The sequence below is a fragment of the Lacerta agilis genome, chromosome 10 (genome assembly GCF_009819535.1).
Source record: "Lacerta agilis isolate rLacAgi1 chromosome 10, rLacAgi1.pri, whole genome shotgun sequence".
In the NCBI taxonomy this organism is placed as follows: domain Eukaryota; kingdom Metazoa; phylum Chordata; class Lepidosauria; order Squamata; family Lacertidae; genus Lacerta; species Lacerta agilis.
Genome location: NC_046321.1, coordinates 3,894,595 through 3,910,882, shown reverse-complemented (window position 1 = coordinate 3,910,882; position 16,288 = coordinate 3,894,595). Strand labels below are relative to the sequence as shown.

Below are 16,288 nucleotides of genomic sequence, written 5' to 3'. Positions count from 1 at the left end.
CTCAGGAGGGTTGGTGGAGGGGGGGACCCAGAGCAGATTTAGGATGGGGGGAGGGAGAAGTTCTGTTGCAAAAGCATAAATCCTTGCATTGGCAGATGGGTCCTTAGCATTATGTTGGTGACAAGACCATAAGGAGCTGTGACTCTTAAGGGGTTGCAACAATGACTGCTTAAAGTGGGAATGAACTTAGGCTGCAATCGTATGAAATCTCACTGAACTCAGCGGTGACACGTACATTGGTAAATGCTTTCTGGGCAATGATATATAAGAGTTAAAGAAAATGTTTAAAAATACATTTGTCAAAAAAAAAACAGAAGCCTTTTTACTAGGTATTATAGGTGAAGAGTTCCCAAGAGAAGATAAAAGACTTTTTATGTACGCAACAATGGCAGCGAGAATGCTACTAGCCCAGAGATGGAAGGAAGAACTACCAACAAAAGAATGGCAAATGAAACTAATGGAGTATGTGGAAAACTGATGGAGAAGATCTGAAACCAGGAAGATCAGGTATTTTCTAAAGACGGGAGTAAATTTGTAATTTACTTAAAAGACCACTGTAAACAGTTCAAATCTTTGGCAGGGATGTAAAGACACTTGTAATGTGGAATTTTTTAATGGTAATTATAGTTATATAATAGATAGATAATGGTAAAAGATGCAGTAAATTTAATCTTAAAGATGAAACCCATGGAGGGAGGGAAGGAGGTCTAAGGGTTCGAAAGAACTCTGTATTTTAATGTTTAAAATCGTTTGGTTTTATATGTATAATTTTTTTCTTCAAAAACTTGATAAAAATGTGTATAAAATATGTATAAATGTGTACTAACCCTTGAATAGACACACACACAAGGCTAGCCAGTAGGTCCTTAGCCACATACTGGGGGTGTGGTGAACGCACTGAACCCTTGGAAACTCAACACATCTATGGAGGGTGTCTGTACCCCTCTACTCCAAGCTAGAGAGGAACGCGGCATCATAGCAAGCAAGTAAAAAGCACACACACTGGACCTGGACGTTACTCAGCCAGGAAGCCCAAAACTATGCCTAAAGCTCCTTAGTGGGGGAAGAATGTGGTATCAGACCAACTATGTGACAAGCTGTCATGGCCTATGTTAGCAGTCGGACAAAGCTCAGTGGTGGAAGGTCTCATTTTAAAACATCTGTTGGCAAAGCTCTCTGCCTAAGACCCTTGAGCGCTGCTGCCACAGTAGACAATCCTGGGCTAAATAAACCAGTGGTCAGACTTCATGTGCAAGTTCAGGAATCCACTGCAGACTGGGGGGCCAAAGCAACCCCTGAATTCTGTTCCGTTCACAGATTATTTTATGTGCGCAGCTTGTTGATTTGGGGGTGCCGTGCCCTGTCCTTCGCCAGCCTCATATTTGTGATGGTGCACGGGTGAGAGTTTAAAATGCTATGCTGGAACACCACGCCCAGGCTTGCGAGATCGGTGCCCCAATGCCACTGGAAACAAGAGCATGACCGAAGCATTATGGTTGGGTGGAGCAACGGTAAGGCAAAAGCTAAAAGCAAAAGGATAGCCCCTCTAGCTAACAAACTGAATGATACAGACCATAACAGAAGACGAAAGTAGCCAAAGAGATAAAAAGATTAGACCGCGGAAAGAAATCATCTCCGTTTTCTGGAAACAGGGCCTGCTTATTACAACACTCACAATGCTATGGTGAAATCAGGTGAGCAACCCTTTGATTTGTACACGCTTCTCCTGTACCATTATTTCTCTCCCCGCCCCCAATATAACAGAATTATGAACACTAAATGTAAATACCGGTAATTGTTCTCTCACCAGCATCCTTATTTGGTGCCAGTGGTGCCTCTACTTAAGAATGTGATCCGTTTCGGGGTGCCATTCGACCCCAAAAAGTCTGTAAGTAGAGCACCGCTACTGCACATGCACTAAAGAGCATGCAGATCGCTTCTGCGCGTGCGGCAAAACCAGGAAGTATACACTTCTGTGTTTGCCGTGTTCGCAACCCGAAAATCCGCAACATGAAGAAGAAGAAGAAGAAGAAGAAGAGTTTGGATTTGATATCCCGCTTTTCACTACCCGAAGGAGTCTCAAAGCGGCTAACATTCTCCTTTCCCTTCCTCCCCCACAACAAACACTCTGTGGGGTGAGTGGGGCTGAGAGACTTCAGAGAAGTGTGACTAGCCCAAGGTCACCCAGCAGCTGCATGTGGAGGAGTGGAGACACGAACCCGGTTCCCCAGATAACGAGTCTACCGCTCTTAACCACTACACCAGTGTTTTTCAACCTTTTTTGGGCAAAGGCACACTTGTTTCATGAAAAAAATCACGAGGCACACCACCATTAGAAAATGTTAAAAAATTTAACTCTGTGCCTATATTGACTATATATAAAGTAATTCTCTTGAATTTTTCAATTTTTCCCACGGCACACCAGGCAACATCTCGCGGCACACTAGTGTGCCGCGGAACAGTGGTTGAAAAACACTGCACTACACCACACTGAAGCAAATGCTCTTGCTTTTATCACAAAACGCTAATTGGAATTATAGTGTGGGCAGATACATCTATTAAATTCTGATTATTTTTCCTTAGGCTACATTTCTGTTTTCATCCTACTGCCAAGCTCAGAGCATTTCTGTGAAGTGGATTGACCCGAGACCGTGGTCTGGTTCATCTATAACTAAGTTAAGTCAAAACTAAAGTTTAGCAAGAATGAATACGTGTGCAGATATCTGTCCAAGATAAAAAATCGCAGCCACTTCACTCCTCTGCTGTTCCGGATGCTCTACCTGGAGCTAAGCTATAGTTTGGCTTAGTGTTCTGTGCAAACACATGCTTATGGTTTGTCTCCTTCCCAATAAAAGTGACTTCTTTCGTCTGATCTGAATCTTCCACCATTTAGCTTTACTGGGTCGCTCTGGATTCTAATAGCATGAAAGGGGGATAAAAACTTTTCTCTATCTACTTTCCCCACACCATACAGAAATTTATACACCTCTATCACGTCCCATCTTACTCACCTTTTCTCTAAACTAAAAAGGTAATCTTTTCCTATGGGGGGGGGTTTGCTCTCGCTCCCCCCCCCCGATCATGTTGACTTGCCTTTTTCTGAACCTTGAGTGTTCAGAGGATCTGAATGTGTTTATCTTGCTCTGGCCCAAGACTGTAATAGTCTATAAATCACAGTGGACTCAGCTAGACTAGTAAAGAAAAAGTGATTTATCGGAAACGACGACTAAACAACAACAAACACATTGTATATGCAATGTAACGTTGTGCCACCAGATGGAGATGTGGAGTCCTGTTTTTTCTCTACCTGTTTTCTTTGGTGTGTCTAGGTCCAGCCTGTATATCTACTGACACAGCATTCACTTTGTGTGTCAAAAACATTTGCTTTAAGTTATGTAAATTATGTAAAAAATTCATTCTTGCAGAAATTTTATCTACACATTTTAGGTGGGAGGAGAAATTTTTAGGCAAAGAAATGAATGATAGCAAGGCTATGTGAAAGCATCCTATGTAGGAGGATCGTGTATGGCAGTGTTTTTCAACCTTTTTTGGGCAAAGGCACACTTGTTTCATGAAAAAAAATCACGAGGCACACCACCATTAGAAAATGTTAAAAAAATTAACTCTGTGCCTATATTGACTATATATAAAGTAATTTTTCAATTTTCCCCACGGCACACCAGGCAACATCTTGCGGCACACTAGTGTGCCGCGGAACACTGGTTGAAAAACACTGGTGTATGGGGATCAAGGCAGTAAGTAGCAGTGAGACTTGCTTTCAGGCAAAATGCTTACAATCATACTGCGTGAGCCAATTTAAAGAACCTGTTTCAGTTACTTCCTTGTAGGAAATGAGTCTTGTCTGAAGCAAGCCTAAAGAGAAGTGCAGACTGCAGACACAGAAGCTCCACTCTGCTTTGAAACATGAATGCAACAAAAGAAATGTTGACACTTTCAGGAAAGAAAGAAAAAAGCCCAGGGAGAAATTATCCTTGTGGGATAACAGAAGATGTATTTTCCTGGTTCCAGATAACACTTTCTAAGGGTCCTCTACATATCAAAGAAACTTATTTAAAAACCAGTTTTACTGTCACTGTTTCCCTCTTGCGTAAAAACTTGAGGGGGAGGGCACGAGGCTGCAATTCTGACAGGGATAACAATTCTTTGCACCTTGATGCACTGTACAAAGTCGCAGCAACAGGCAACAGACCCAGCTTCTCTTCTGGTGTAGAGGGCTAGTGTTGGTGTCCCTCCCAATGTCTTATGCCCAATGACAGAAATTAGCCAGGCACCATGTGCGTTTTGTGACTGACACGGGTCCTACGATGCCCATGTGGGGATCTCTTGATGCCAGGTTGGTGACTGGGGAAAGCAAAATGTCACTTAGAGAAGGGTCTTAAATATTTTCCTTGAAGCTTTAATTTGTTTTATTCTGGATTGTTTTATTTGATGTTTTAAAATGCTGCAAACCACTTGGGAGAGTTGTTCTTTAAAATATAAAGTAGTATAGGAATGAAATCAACAATATTTGTTTAAAAGAACTTCATGGGGGGGGGAAGGCACCTAGACATTCCATTGTGGCAACCGTAACCCAGGTTTAAGGTGCCATTGGGCAATTAGATTATATATCTGAGTTTCTAACACTGCAAGTTATGCCAGACAAAATGCAATGTTGTTGGGTGGGGGTGTTAACCAAAGTATCTTACATATCCTATTTCTAGATTCAGGTAGGTAGCCGCATTAGTCTGATGCAGTCAAAAAAATAAATTAAAAATAAATTGTCCAGTGGCACTTTAGAGACCAGCTAAGTTTGTTCTGGGTATAAGCTTTCGTGTGCATGCACACTTCTTCAGATACACTGAAACAGAAGTCCTGTATCTGCACAAGTCTCTGGCCTCCAGTACAATACCAGAAAAATTTGGTACACAGGTTAACTTTCAAACAAATTGCACTACAGCTTCCGCCATACACTTCTTACCCAAGTTGTGTTAAATGCACTAAGTTCTATTCAAACCACTCCCACATAACCATAGGTCTGGGGAAGAAGCCATCCCCTCTCTCTCCTCCAGTGTCCTTGCAGCCCTGCACAGTTCAAAGCCTAGCCTGCATTAGATAAAAGGAACTCCACCACACCCAGTTTCTATTGATTTGCAAAGGACAGGCAGTCTGCCACTTCCCCTGACAAGCAGCTCCTCTGCTACAGCAACTTTGAGCCTTGGCTCATTCCTCCGGACACAGTTTGGGAAGGGGGTTGGTAGACAAAACTTCTACCTCTTCATACATCACCTGCTTCCGACATGTAACTAATGTGGGGGTAAAAACCCAACGGCCCCCTCACCCATCAAACATCTCCCTAAAAGTCACTGAATTTGGAAAGAGAGAGAGAGAGAGAGAGAGAGAGAAAGAAAGAGAGAAAGTCTAGGATAGGAATCAAAACTCCTTTTTGAAAGGCACTTGCAAGAAACTAAATGCAAACTAAAGGCATCTCCAATGCTATGGTCCAGATCCTGAACTGCAGGATGCTTAAGGCTGTGCTAGTCCCTAAACATATTGAAAGAACCAGTGAGATACAGTGGTGCCCCGCTAGACGAAAAACTCGCTAGACGAAAAACTCGCTAGACGAAGGCATTTGTCTAGCGGGAGGCTGCCCCACAAGACGAAATTGTCTATGGGGCTGCCTCGCAAGACGAAATTTTTTTTTTCGTCTAGCGAAAATTGCGGTTTGCATTGCCGCTTCGCTAGACGAAAAAACCGCTAGACGAAAGATTCGTAGAACGAATTATTTTCGTCTAGCGGGGCACCACTGTACCTGCCTTTTCCTCCAGTGCCTGGGTCCTAATAGGGAAGGGAATTAATTGGGCAACAATCTTGGCCCTCATTGGTAGAGATGGGGAACCTGTGTCCCTCTAGATTTTGGCCCTCCAACTCTCAGCCAGCTTGGTCAATGGGTCAGGGATGATGGGAGTTGTAGTCCAACAACTGGAGAAGCAACAGGTTCTCCCTTCCCCCACCCTGCTTTTTGGGGAAGCTACAGCAGCAAGTTGAGCAATGACAGTTTCGCTAGAGCAGGCTCTGCTTCCTTAGCACAGCCAATGAGCCATGAGCTTTCTAGCATTCCCTACCAGAGCTGCAAAGACTTCCAAGCCTAATTTCCAGGACCTAGAGCTGTCTAAGGAATCCCTCTCCTCCTTGTCTAAGAACACAGATTGGCTCTCTTTTGCAAGGATCCTCAGCCTGGACAGAGCATCCTGCATTTCTTCAGAAAAACAGGGGCTCCTTCTTCCATGCCAACAAGCCAAGGGGTAAACTGTGCACAAACACACACACACACCCCAACTGAGGGACAGATAAAGACTGTGGGAATAGATTAGGCACCTGCACTATGGTCCCCTTCTGCACCGTCCAAAGGGATTGGGGTGAGTGCATTTAAACATTAAAAAGATGCAAGTCTGCATATAACCAGAACCCAGGAGAAATATATTTATTTAACAGAATTTATACACTCTTCAGTTGTCAAAATCTCAGTGGTGTACATAGTACACATTATTTCTCTTACCGAGCATGCAAGGGCCCATCCTTCTCAATGACTGAGGGATCAAGAGCAGTCAGGGTGGGGGTGGGGGAATCAACTTGAGACAGAAGTTTGCACTTCTGTTAGGAATCCCAACAATAGAGATTAGGCTCGGCTCCTATGCCCCCCCCCCCCCGCACCAAAAAACACCTGGTGACTGCCTCCCTTCTTATCAATAGATTAAGTGTATTTATTTAGGATAAGTTTGCCCCACCTTTCAACTTTAAAATTCCCCTTTGTGCAAGAAGAAAATCTTTTATTTTAAAGTCTCTGGCCTTCAGTAAAGGTGGGTAGCCGTGTTGGTCTGCCATAGTCGAAACAAAATAGAAAATTCTTTCCAGTAGCACCTTAGAGACCAACTGAGTTTGTTCCTGGTATGAGCTTTCGTGTGCATGCACACTTCTTCAGATACGTATCTGAATAAGTGTGCATCTGAAGTATCTGAAGAAGTGTGCATGCACACGAAGAAGTGTACGTATCTGATACATATCTGAAGAAGTGTGCATGCACACGAAAGCTCATACCAAGAACAAACTCAGTTGGTCTCTAAGGTGCTACTGGGAAGAATTTTCTATTTTGTTTCGCCTTCAGTAAAGGAGAGGATAAAAAAGAAGGGGTGGGTGGCAGACAAATGCTTCAAAGTTACAGCTTTCCACCCAGTACCTTATGCACCCGCTTCCTCAAAATAGGGAGGTGGACAAAAAAACGGGGTCCCTATTTAAGGGGGAAAGAGACAGTAGGTTGAGGTTGTTCTTGGCTGCTTTGAATTCTCCTGGATTTCATCAGGAGGCTGCCCCATCTCCATGTCCAAAATCAAGGAGGATTTGGAAAGAAAGCCGGGGTGTGGGGGGGAAGACCCCCATCTTGACACTGCCCTGAGTGTGTGTGTGTGAGAGAGAGAGAGAGAGAGGAGGGGGATTTCCCGAAAAAGGCGCGCGCGTCCCTTTTCCTCCCGCGCCCAAGATAATAACGATTAAGGGGGGGGGGATATAAAGTAGCCGTACAAATCCACCCCTAGGAGTCGCGGCCTACCGCGACAGGAGGGCGGGAAATAAAATAAGTGCGATTAACAACAACAACAACAACAACAGAGCCCCCCCCCCCCCAGTTAGGGTCTCTTCTTCCTCTCCTCCCTCATACACCCCCCCCCCTTTTTAAAAACGGATTCCCCACCCCCCTCACGGCCGGCCTAAGTCTCCCTCCGCCCCCTCGGAGGCTCCTCGGGGCCTAGTCAGGCCTTGGCCCGCGGGGGCAGAGGGGGTGGGCGGCGGCCCCCGGGGGGGGGTATGTTCGCGAGGGGGGGGCGGCGGGTGGGAGCGCGCGCGCGCGCGGCGGGGCCTCTCGGTCGGCGGGGGCGGCTTCTCCTTCTTTCTCCTTCTTGGGAGGAGGAGGAGGCGGAGGGCGAGGAGGTGCGGGGCCCCCGCGTTGCTGCGGCTGCGCCGGGTCTGGCGCGAGGCGAGTGAGGAGCTGCTGGGAGATTGCGCGGTAGGACACTCACCTCAGAGCGGCTGCGCTGCGGCGGGCCTGCGCCGTGGAGGAAGAAGGAGAAGCCAGGCAGGCAGGCAGGCAGGAAGGAGGAGGAGGGCGGCAGCGGGATGTGGCGGCGGCGGCGGCTGCTGCGACTGGGCGCGGGAGACCCGCACACGCGGGAGCGAGGGAGGGAGGGAGGGGAGCGGGCGCGCGCCCCTCCTCGGGCTCGCCTCGGCTGAGGGAAACAGGCGCGGCCTAGGCTGAGAGGAAGCCTCACCCCCTCACGGCTGAGCCGCCGCCGCCGCCGCGATGGCGGGAGCAAGGGGGGAAAAATAAAGCCGGGAAGGCGGGCGCCTCAGAACGGGCCTAGCTCAGGCGGGCGGGCGGCACTCGAGTCGGGCGGTGGTGGCAGGAGTAGCACCAGGCCGACGGGGAGGGGGGAAGGGAGGACGCACGGCGTGAGGGGAGCCGCCGCGCCGCCATGATGAGAAGGGCAAAACGAGGGTTTTGTTTTGGTTTTCTTTAATCCTCCACAACCCAATAGAGAAAGCACCGAAGGAGGACGGGCAGAGGCTTTTAATAGGTCTGGAGAGCTGGCGGCGTGGGTTGGAAAGAGGGGCGCGTGGTTTTGGGGGGGGAGGGAGAGAGAGAGACAGAAGGCGAGCGGGCGCCATTTTGGGAGGGTCGGGTTGCAAAAGCGTCCCCGATCCGAGCGGGCTGTGCGGCCGCCATGATGGGAAGGGCGCTAGCCGCTCGTAAGAGAAGGTGGCACCATGTTGAGGAGGGCGGGGGGAGGCTCGCCATGTTGGTAAGGTCTTAGGGTGTTCTTTATGCAATGGACGGCCGTCGCCATGTTGAGGAGGAGGAAGAGGCGCCCCTTGAAATGGGGAGGGACGGTGGTGGTAGTGAAGGGAGCGGGGAAGAGCCCGGTGATAAGGAGTGACATGGGCATTAAGCATTGGCCAGTTAAAGCAGCACCCTCGTGGCTTTGCAAAGCAGGCTCGGGAAGAAATGCAGGCCTCTGCCCCGAAGGGCTTACAATCTGCAATTCACGGAGTACTGGGCAAAAGATGACTAATAAGTTGGCGAGTGATTAAGAGGATGGGAGGGCAAAGCCACTTGTCTCCTGGCCTTCGCCTCTGTGCCGCCAGCCCTTTTAGAACTTATTTTTTACATTTTTATGTACGGTATAAATATATAATGCCAGCTTTGGGCAGCCAACTGCTTTTAACGAGAGGCGTGGCGCTGTGCTGTTTTCATTGTTATTGTATGTATGTTTCAAATAGATTATATATATATGTGTGTGTTTTAAATTCTATTCATGTTTAATTGTTTTTAATTATTCTTCCACACACACACCCCAATTGTTTTCAGCTACTTTATCTTGTAAGCCACCTTGAGTCTCTGCCACGGAACAAGGTAAAAGGTAAAGGACCCCTGACAGTTAAGTCCTGGGGTCGCTTTACTGGCCGAGGGAGCCGGCGTACAGCTTCCGGGTCATGTGGCCAGCGTGACTGAGCCGCTTCTGGCGAAACCAGAGCAGAGCACGGAAATGGTGTTTACCTTCCCGCCGGAGCGGTACCTATTTATCTACTTGCACCTTGACGTGCTTTCGAACTGCTAGGTGGGCAGGAGCTGGGACAGAGCAACGGGAGCTCACCCTGTCATTTGAACTGCCAACCTTCCAATCTGCAAGCCCAAGAGGCTCAGTGGTTTAGGCCACAGCGCCACCCGTGTCCCTGCCACGGAACAAGACTGTGGTATAAATAAATAAAATAATAATACTGGACTGTAGGGTGTGCTGCAAAGAGCTGTGGAACATGCATACACCTTAATTTGCTCAGAGACCTAAATTTGCATTATTTATATAAAGCAGCTTATGCTGTTTATGCAAATTGGGTCACTGAGTCTTTACAGTGCATAGGAACATCCCTGTGTATTTTCAGCATTACAGAATTATTTCAACTGAAGGTAGCAGAAAATCAATACATAACTTTATAGTTGCCAGTTCCAGGTCATAAGAGACTGTATCTCACTTTCATATTAGATCACATTTTTTTTACCCCACCTTTCCTTCACAAACTGAGGATGGCGTACATGGATTTTGCTGCTTCCTCACTCCTTTCATTCTAACAACAATCCTACAAGGTAGGCTAGACAATTGAGTGGGATTTGAAACTTGACTGTTCTCAGGCCTAGGCTGGCACTGTAGCTGTTTGACTATGACTATGTTGCAAGTCTTCTACTGTATACAGCTTACAGGTTTTTGAAATATTATATGGTTCACCAATGCTTATAAATAAATAAATCTTGCATTAAAAGGTGCGTGTGGCTTTTGGCGTCATCCAGCTGTGAAAGACTGTTAACATTCACAGCCTGGCACATCCTTGTTTGCAGGAGTTCTGAAATACCTCCCACTTGGATGCTGGAGGCAGGGAGACTTATCTTGTAATAGCCACCAGGCCATGCCTTTGACAGAATGCAAGGGCCTGGGAGTTCTTGCTGGGAGTTCCTTGTCACACAATCCAAATATTTGAGAGCGAAGTTTGGAGCTGCCTCCAGAAATGGGTGCATGCAGAGAGAAAGGTGTTATTTCCTAGTTTGTGATGTGTCGGTGTGTGTATGAAAAACACTCTGGAGGCACTTTTTCACATACAAATGCGCCAATGTTCCAGTGTGGGGGGATGGGACATTTCCCTCATTCATTAATAAAAACACTCATTCCTATTGGATTTACACCCAGGTAAGTGGGGCTAGGATTGCAGGTAGTAGGGAAGACTTGGGCGTTGCTGCCTGAATGTGCTCCATCGCGGGGCATCCTCTACCCATCCTTTCCCTTAGGAAAGACCTGGTTTGGATGGGGAGGGTGGGGTGCACAAAAGGCTCTTGGGAAAGCTGCATGTGTTATTTGAGGGGGGTTGTTTTGAACAAATTCCCCCATGCTGATTATACAGTAAGCAGAATTTTTACACTCCCACTGCACACACAAATACACTGGATAAGAAATCCTAATCCTAGTGCGAACCAGTATGAGGCTTGCCTCCTGAACAGCTGATAACAGAACAAAGGAAAGCTTAACGTTTTGCAGAAGTGCTTAGCAAGGGGATTCTCAAGCAGCTCCTGTGAAGAAAACGGTCTCTCTACTACTCCCTGCCTTTTGCCATGGCAGAATACTGTGGCTTCATTCACCCCCACCCCACGCTTCAAAGCACTAGAGCTGGTGTGTGGACCAAAGAGCAGCTTACAGTACCTTGCCTGCATTGTCAACAGGTTCCATGTGCACCCAAGTTGGTGCTTTTATCCGTGGTGCCTTGGCAACGATGGTGGGAAACAGGCAAGGAAAAGGACGTAGGAAGCTAAGTTTATGCCAGTTACAGGTTGGTCTGCCATAGTCAAAACAAAATAAAATAAAAAATTCCTTCCAGTGGCACCTTAGAGACCAACTAAGTTTGTTCTTGGTATGTTCTTCGTGTGCATGCACACTTCTTCAGATATTCTTGTCCCAAGCATGGAGGTGAGCAGGCAGAAAGGGAAGGATTCAGATCTGCTTGGGCCCGTGATTGTGTGCTTTTGGTCCCAGGTGGAGAGACAGACTGCAACAACCTGCTTTAAAAGCAAGGGGTTGGTGGCTAAATACACACGCAATATTTCCTTACCCAGTACAAAGGGGTGGTGGCACTCTAGCGCCATCAAGACATGGGAAAGCTGGGTGAACAATCGGGGGGGGGTTGATGTGAGAAACCGGGGGGGGGGCAGGCGGGAAAGCACAGCCTTAAGGTTCATTTTGAGTAACAAGGGAAGACCGCTTACACCTGCAACATACTGTATATTACTTATGCAACTGCTTTCCTGATACTTAAACCAAAGCACACTGGTCGTTCTGTGTTGTTGCTGTTTGTCCATTTGAGTCTCTGTCCACCAAGGGGATCAGTGTAGGCCAAAACAGCACTCCCAGCCTCTGAAATTAGGCTAGTTTAGATATTCCCTTAGGGATAAAGGGATCCGGCTAAAGTGGAGTATTTCTTCAGTGCCCTAAGTGCTGAATCGGTGTTGCAAGACTTCAGGTGTGCCACACAGCAGGGCAGGGGAGAAGCAGGCAACAGTGCTGCCTTGCTTCAGACACGAGATTCAGTCTCTGCTGATGTTGCAGGCGGCAACAGTAGTTGGAACAGTATGCTGGAACAGTAGTCTTGCAGGGTGATGAGGAGCTGCTCACTTTGCTAGCCTCGCAGCCTGATGTGTTGGTAGGAATATACGGTAATTCCAGTGGATCCTGGTAAATCCTTTCTATCATGCAATAGATTCCAGCAACGTTAAAGGTGATGGAGATACAAGGCAAAGGGACTTGGATAGCCTCATGCAGGTTTGCAGACACTCAACGGACAAGTTTCCCTCGGAGGATACTGTACACTGCCGTCACCAGGAATTACGGTAAGGAGCTAGTTTCCAGCAGGAAGTTGGAGAGACTCCCATGACGTTGCTACCTTGCTATTTTATTATCAATGCATGTACTGCTTATATACCAAAATGGCTTTTTTACTGACACCCCTGGGAGCTTGCAACAATTAGGTTTGCTAACTATACCCACCAACACATGCCATTTTTCTCCAAAAACTGTTGGATCAAATCACTGTCCTGTTTTTCCTTTTTATATAATTGCTTATAAAATTTCTGAAAACATTTTCTAATCTCCTTGGGATCTTCAATGTTCTTTCCATCTCCTACATCTTTTAACAGCCACTGAGCTCCCGTTGCTCGGTCCCTGCTCCTGCCAATCTAGCAGTTCGAAAGCACGTCAAAGTGCAAGTAGATAAATAGGTACCGCTCTGGCGGGAAGGTAAACAGCGTTTCCATGCGCTGCTCTGGTTTGCCAGAAGCGGCTTAGTCATGCTGGCCACAAGACCCGGAAGCAGTACGCCGGCTCCCTCGGTCAATAAAGCGAGATGAGCGCCGCAACCCCAGAGTCATCCGTGACTGGACCTAATAGTCAGGGCCAGGAGCCCCTTTACCTTTTTATGATGGGCAGAGATTTCATCAGTGAAACGTTTCTCATAAAGCAAGCTCCTGAGCTGGCCACGCTACTTGCTAAATTTGCCAGTGTTACGCTGCTGCTGAAGGCACAGGAGCAGAGCCAAGAAAAATGTCGGCAAGCCTAATTTCACCGTATGCAAAGTGCCAGGAACGTAAGGGCAATGTTGCTCAAAACTAACAGGCAGGTTGTTTGGAAACCTATGAAGAGGATGGTCCCACTGGATGAACAAAGCAGGAGAATAATGTCAAGGTAGAAGGGACGCTTTGGGTTGTTTCATTGCCCTCAAATAGGCCCACAAGTAGGAATCTATTTTAGATTTGGAAACTGAAGAAGTCAACAACAAATCACAATCCCATCAACTTTCCCATTGGGGAATTTACCTCCCCCCACCTTCCAAAAAAGTTCATAGCTCTGAAAACGATTAAGAACAGTTGTACTGCACACTCCGGGAGGAACCTCAAACCAAACCACTCTCACCGCTTTGCAACAACTCCAGAATAAATGGCTTGCAAATTGCAGCCCGTGACAATGTGATCCATTCTTATTTTTGCTTCTGTATAAAAAGCCGTGTAAACACCAGGAGGACATTAGGGGGAAATCCTTGTAGGATTTGGAGGAGTAGCATGGTGGAGGAAGCCTATAAACAAAAGGAAAATAAACAAGTCACCTGCTTTCCCTTAATCCCAAACTCAAACAGGCTAATTCCCCTCAGCAGGGGAATTAGTTGTGGACAAGAGCGGATACTTTGATGGAAGGAGAAGGGCAAGCGGCTCCTTAGCTAGATTTCAGCTTTGAATGGGTGACCTGAGAAGGCAGCAGCCCTGCACTGGATGGAGGGAAACAGAAGCCAGAGCTGAGCACAGTGATAGGAAGCACTTAGCCTCAGGCTGTGTACACATCACACATTTGAAGCACATGACAGCCCCCCCCCAGAATCCTGGGAACTGTAGTTCGTCAAGGGGGTTGGGGAATTATAGTTTTGTGAAGGCTAAACTGCAGCTCCCAGGCTTGTATCGAGGAAGCCATGCCCTTTAAATGTATGGCGTGCCCACAACCTAACACTTCTGAAGTCAAAATCTATGGAAAAAAGGAAAGAACTTTAGGCATGCCTGGCGCATTTAAAGCAGCTGTTGGTCTGACAAGCCAGTGGCTGCTTCCATGAATCTGTCATATAATTGACAGTGGAAGAAATTCCCCTCCCGACCCGTGCCTGACCTTCCAGAATCAGTTACAGGTAGGTAGCCGTGTTGGTCTGCCATAGTCAAAACAAAATTAAAAATTAAAAAATCCTTCCAGTAGCACCTTAGAGACCAACTAAGTTTGTTCTTGGTATGAGCTTTCATGTGCATAGAATTTGGGATTTAAGGGAAAGCGGACGAATGATGTAACTTAAGAAAACTAAAGTAGAGAAGGAAGGAAGTCAGAAAACTCGGCGGAGTTCATGCATTATTGTAAAAATTGTACCTGACAAATGTGTGTTAAGTTTTGTTTATTTTTGGAAAATAAAAAATATATCTGCAAAAAAGAAAGTTCATACCAAGAACAAATTTAGTTGGTCTCTAAGGTGCTACTGGAAGGAATTTTTTTATTTTTTATTTTGTTTTGACTTCCAGAATAAGTTCCTCTTTGATCCTGATCTAACCGCTCTCCCCATCTTCTCAACTCATCAAGTGTCTTGGCACAGCAGTTGCTTTTGTTAACCTTCCTTTTGCTTCCCCCGTGTTTCTTTCGAGGAACAGCAAAAACAAAACCGAGGCCTTTCCCCCATTTTCCTATCGGAACTTTGCATTTCCAGGTATTTCCTCTGTCCTCACTCAAGCTGTTGACGTATCATAGGTGGCAACCTGGGATATGCAGTAAACATGCTTAAAAGACTAAAAGTGTGAAAGACTTAAAACGCTGCGTAATCCTGAACCACAAACAAAAATGAGGCATTAAAAAAATTCAAAACTTCTTGTGGAGGAATTCAAAGTACACTAGGAAAAGCTGCACACAAACCTGGAGACGCTTAACTATATGGGCTGTGTCTTTACATGTAAACATAGGACAGAGCTGGGATGTTAAAGGGAAGAAGGAGAAACATAATGGCCACAAGCCAGCACAGACTCCACAGAGTTTAATGGGACAATGGCATGTAATTGCACAATGGACTGTGGGAAGCCCAGCCTGCGTGTGCTCACAAGGAAGTCGCAATGAACATGCTGTCTTTTTGCTACCTGTGCCTGGACCGGAAAACATTTGTACGTTATATTTTGCTTATTCCTTGGTAACAATTTAATAAAAGAAATAGTTTTGTCTGTAGGTTTCTGGCTGCAGAGCCTTAAACTGCATGTCTCCTTCACAAAGGAAACATTTTGGACTGGAATATCAAATAGCACTGTTTGAATGCACACCCACCCACACATATTTAGCTGTCCGTAGTACGTTAGTTCAAGACCAGCTGACCAGCATCAGTAGGCAACCTGAACTTCCCGGAAGAAGCTACACAGTACAGCCACTATGGCGAGTAAGGAGTGGTCGAAAGGGTGGATAAAATGGTAAATACACACCTGTTTAATGTCCACTGTAAGCCACCCCACTTCCAAACCAACAGTGTGCATCCTTGCAGAAAGGGAGGACAGAAGGCTAGCCCACGCCTTGCTTCTCTATCAACCCCAAGCTTCCTTGTCTTCCTGAGCCAAGTTTTATCAGTACAGCACAGCTGTAAGGATAGCTGCTGCCCTGGGGCCCCATCAGCCAGGTCCACAAAGTGTAAGGGAAGGCAACGCATTTGCTTTGGCGGGCCTGTGTGAGCCTCTGGAAGTACCGAGACACGCCTGCCGGCATCGTTACATTTCCAGATTGGCACCGTTCCTTCCCCCTCACCTCGTCTGCCTACATGGCACATTCTCACCAGCACCACGAAGCTTGGGCAGGGGGCAAATCCTTCTTTGCTGCAGATGAGCTTTCAGGTCTGGACCTGTTTAGGTCCAGGTTGAGCATTTGCCTGGGGATGCACAGTTCGGGCTGGGGGGTGTGTGTGGGTGGGACCATCCTGGAAGCAGTGCAGAAGTCCAGCCTCTCGGCGTCAATACCAACCCAGCTGGCAAATAATAATATCTCAAACTGCACCTGAGCCTGTCAGGATGCCACCTGAGCCAGCGTACACTCTACTTCACAACCCACCCTACAGAAATCGTTGCCCATTTCTTCCTGCTCCTACGTATAAATTTGCT

General features: G+C 46.8%; 1 protein-coding gene across 6 annotated transcripts in view; it reads right to left on the bottom strand.

Moving 5' to 3' along the window:
• The window catches only part of NRF1 (nuclear respiratory factor 1), a 62,132-nt gene extending 53,948 nt beyond the window's left edge, over positions 1-8,184 (bottom strand). For 4 of the 6 annotated variants that reach the window (XM_033161988.1, XM_033161991.1, XM_033161992.1 and 1 more), the window contains exon 1: positions 8,070-8,184. The gene's annotated coding sequence lies outside the window, so the exon portion shown is untranslated. The remainder of the gene's footprint in view (positions 1-8,069) is intronic. The other 2 variants (XM_033161994.1, XM_033161989.1) reach the window with 1 other exon arrangement.
• Positions 8,185-16,288: the final 8,104 nt, after the last annotated feature.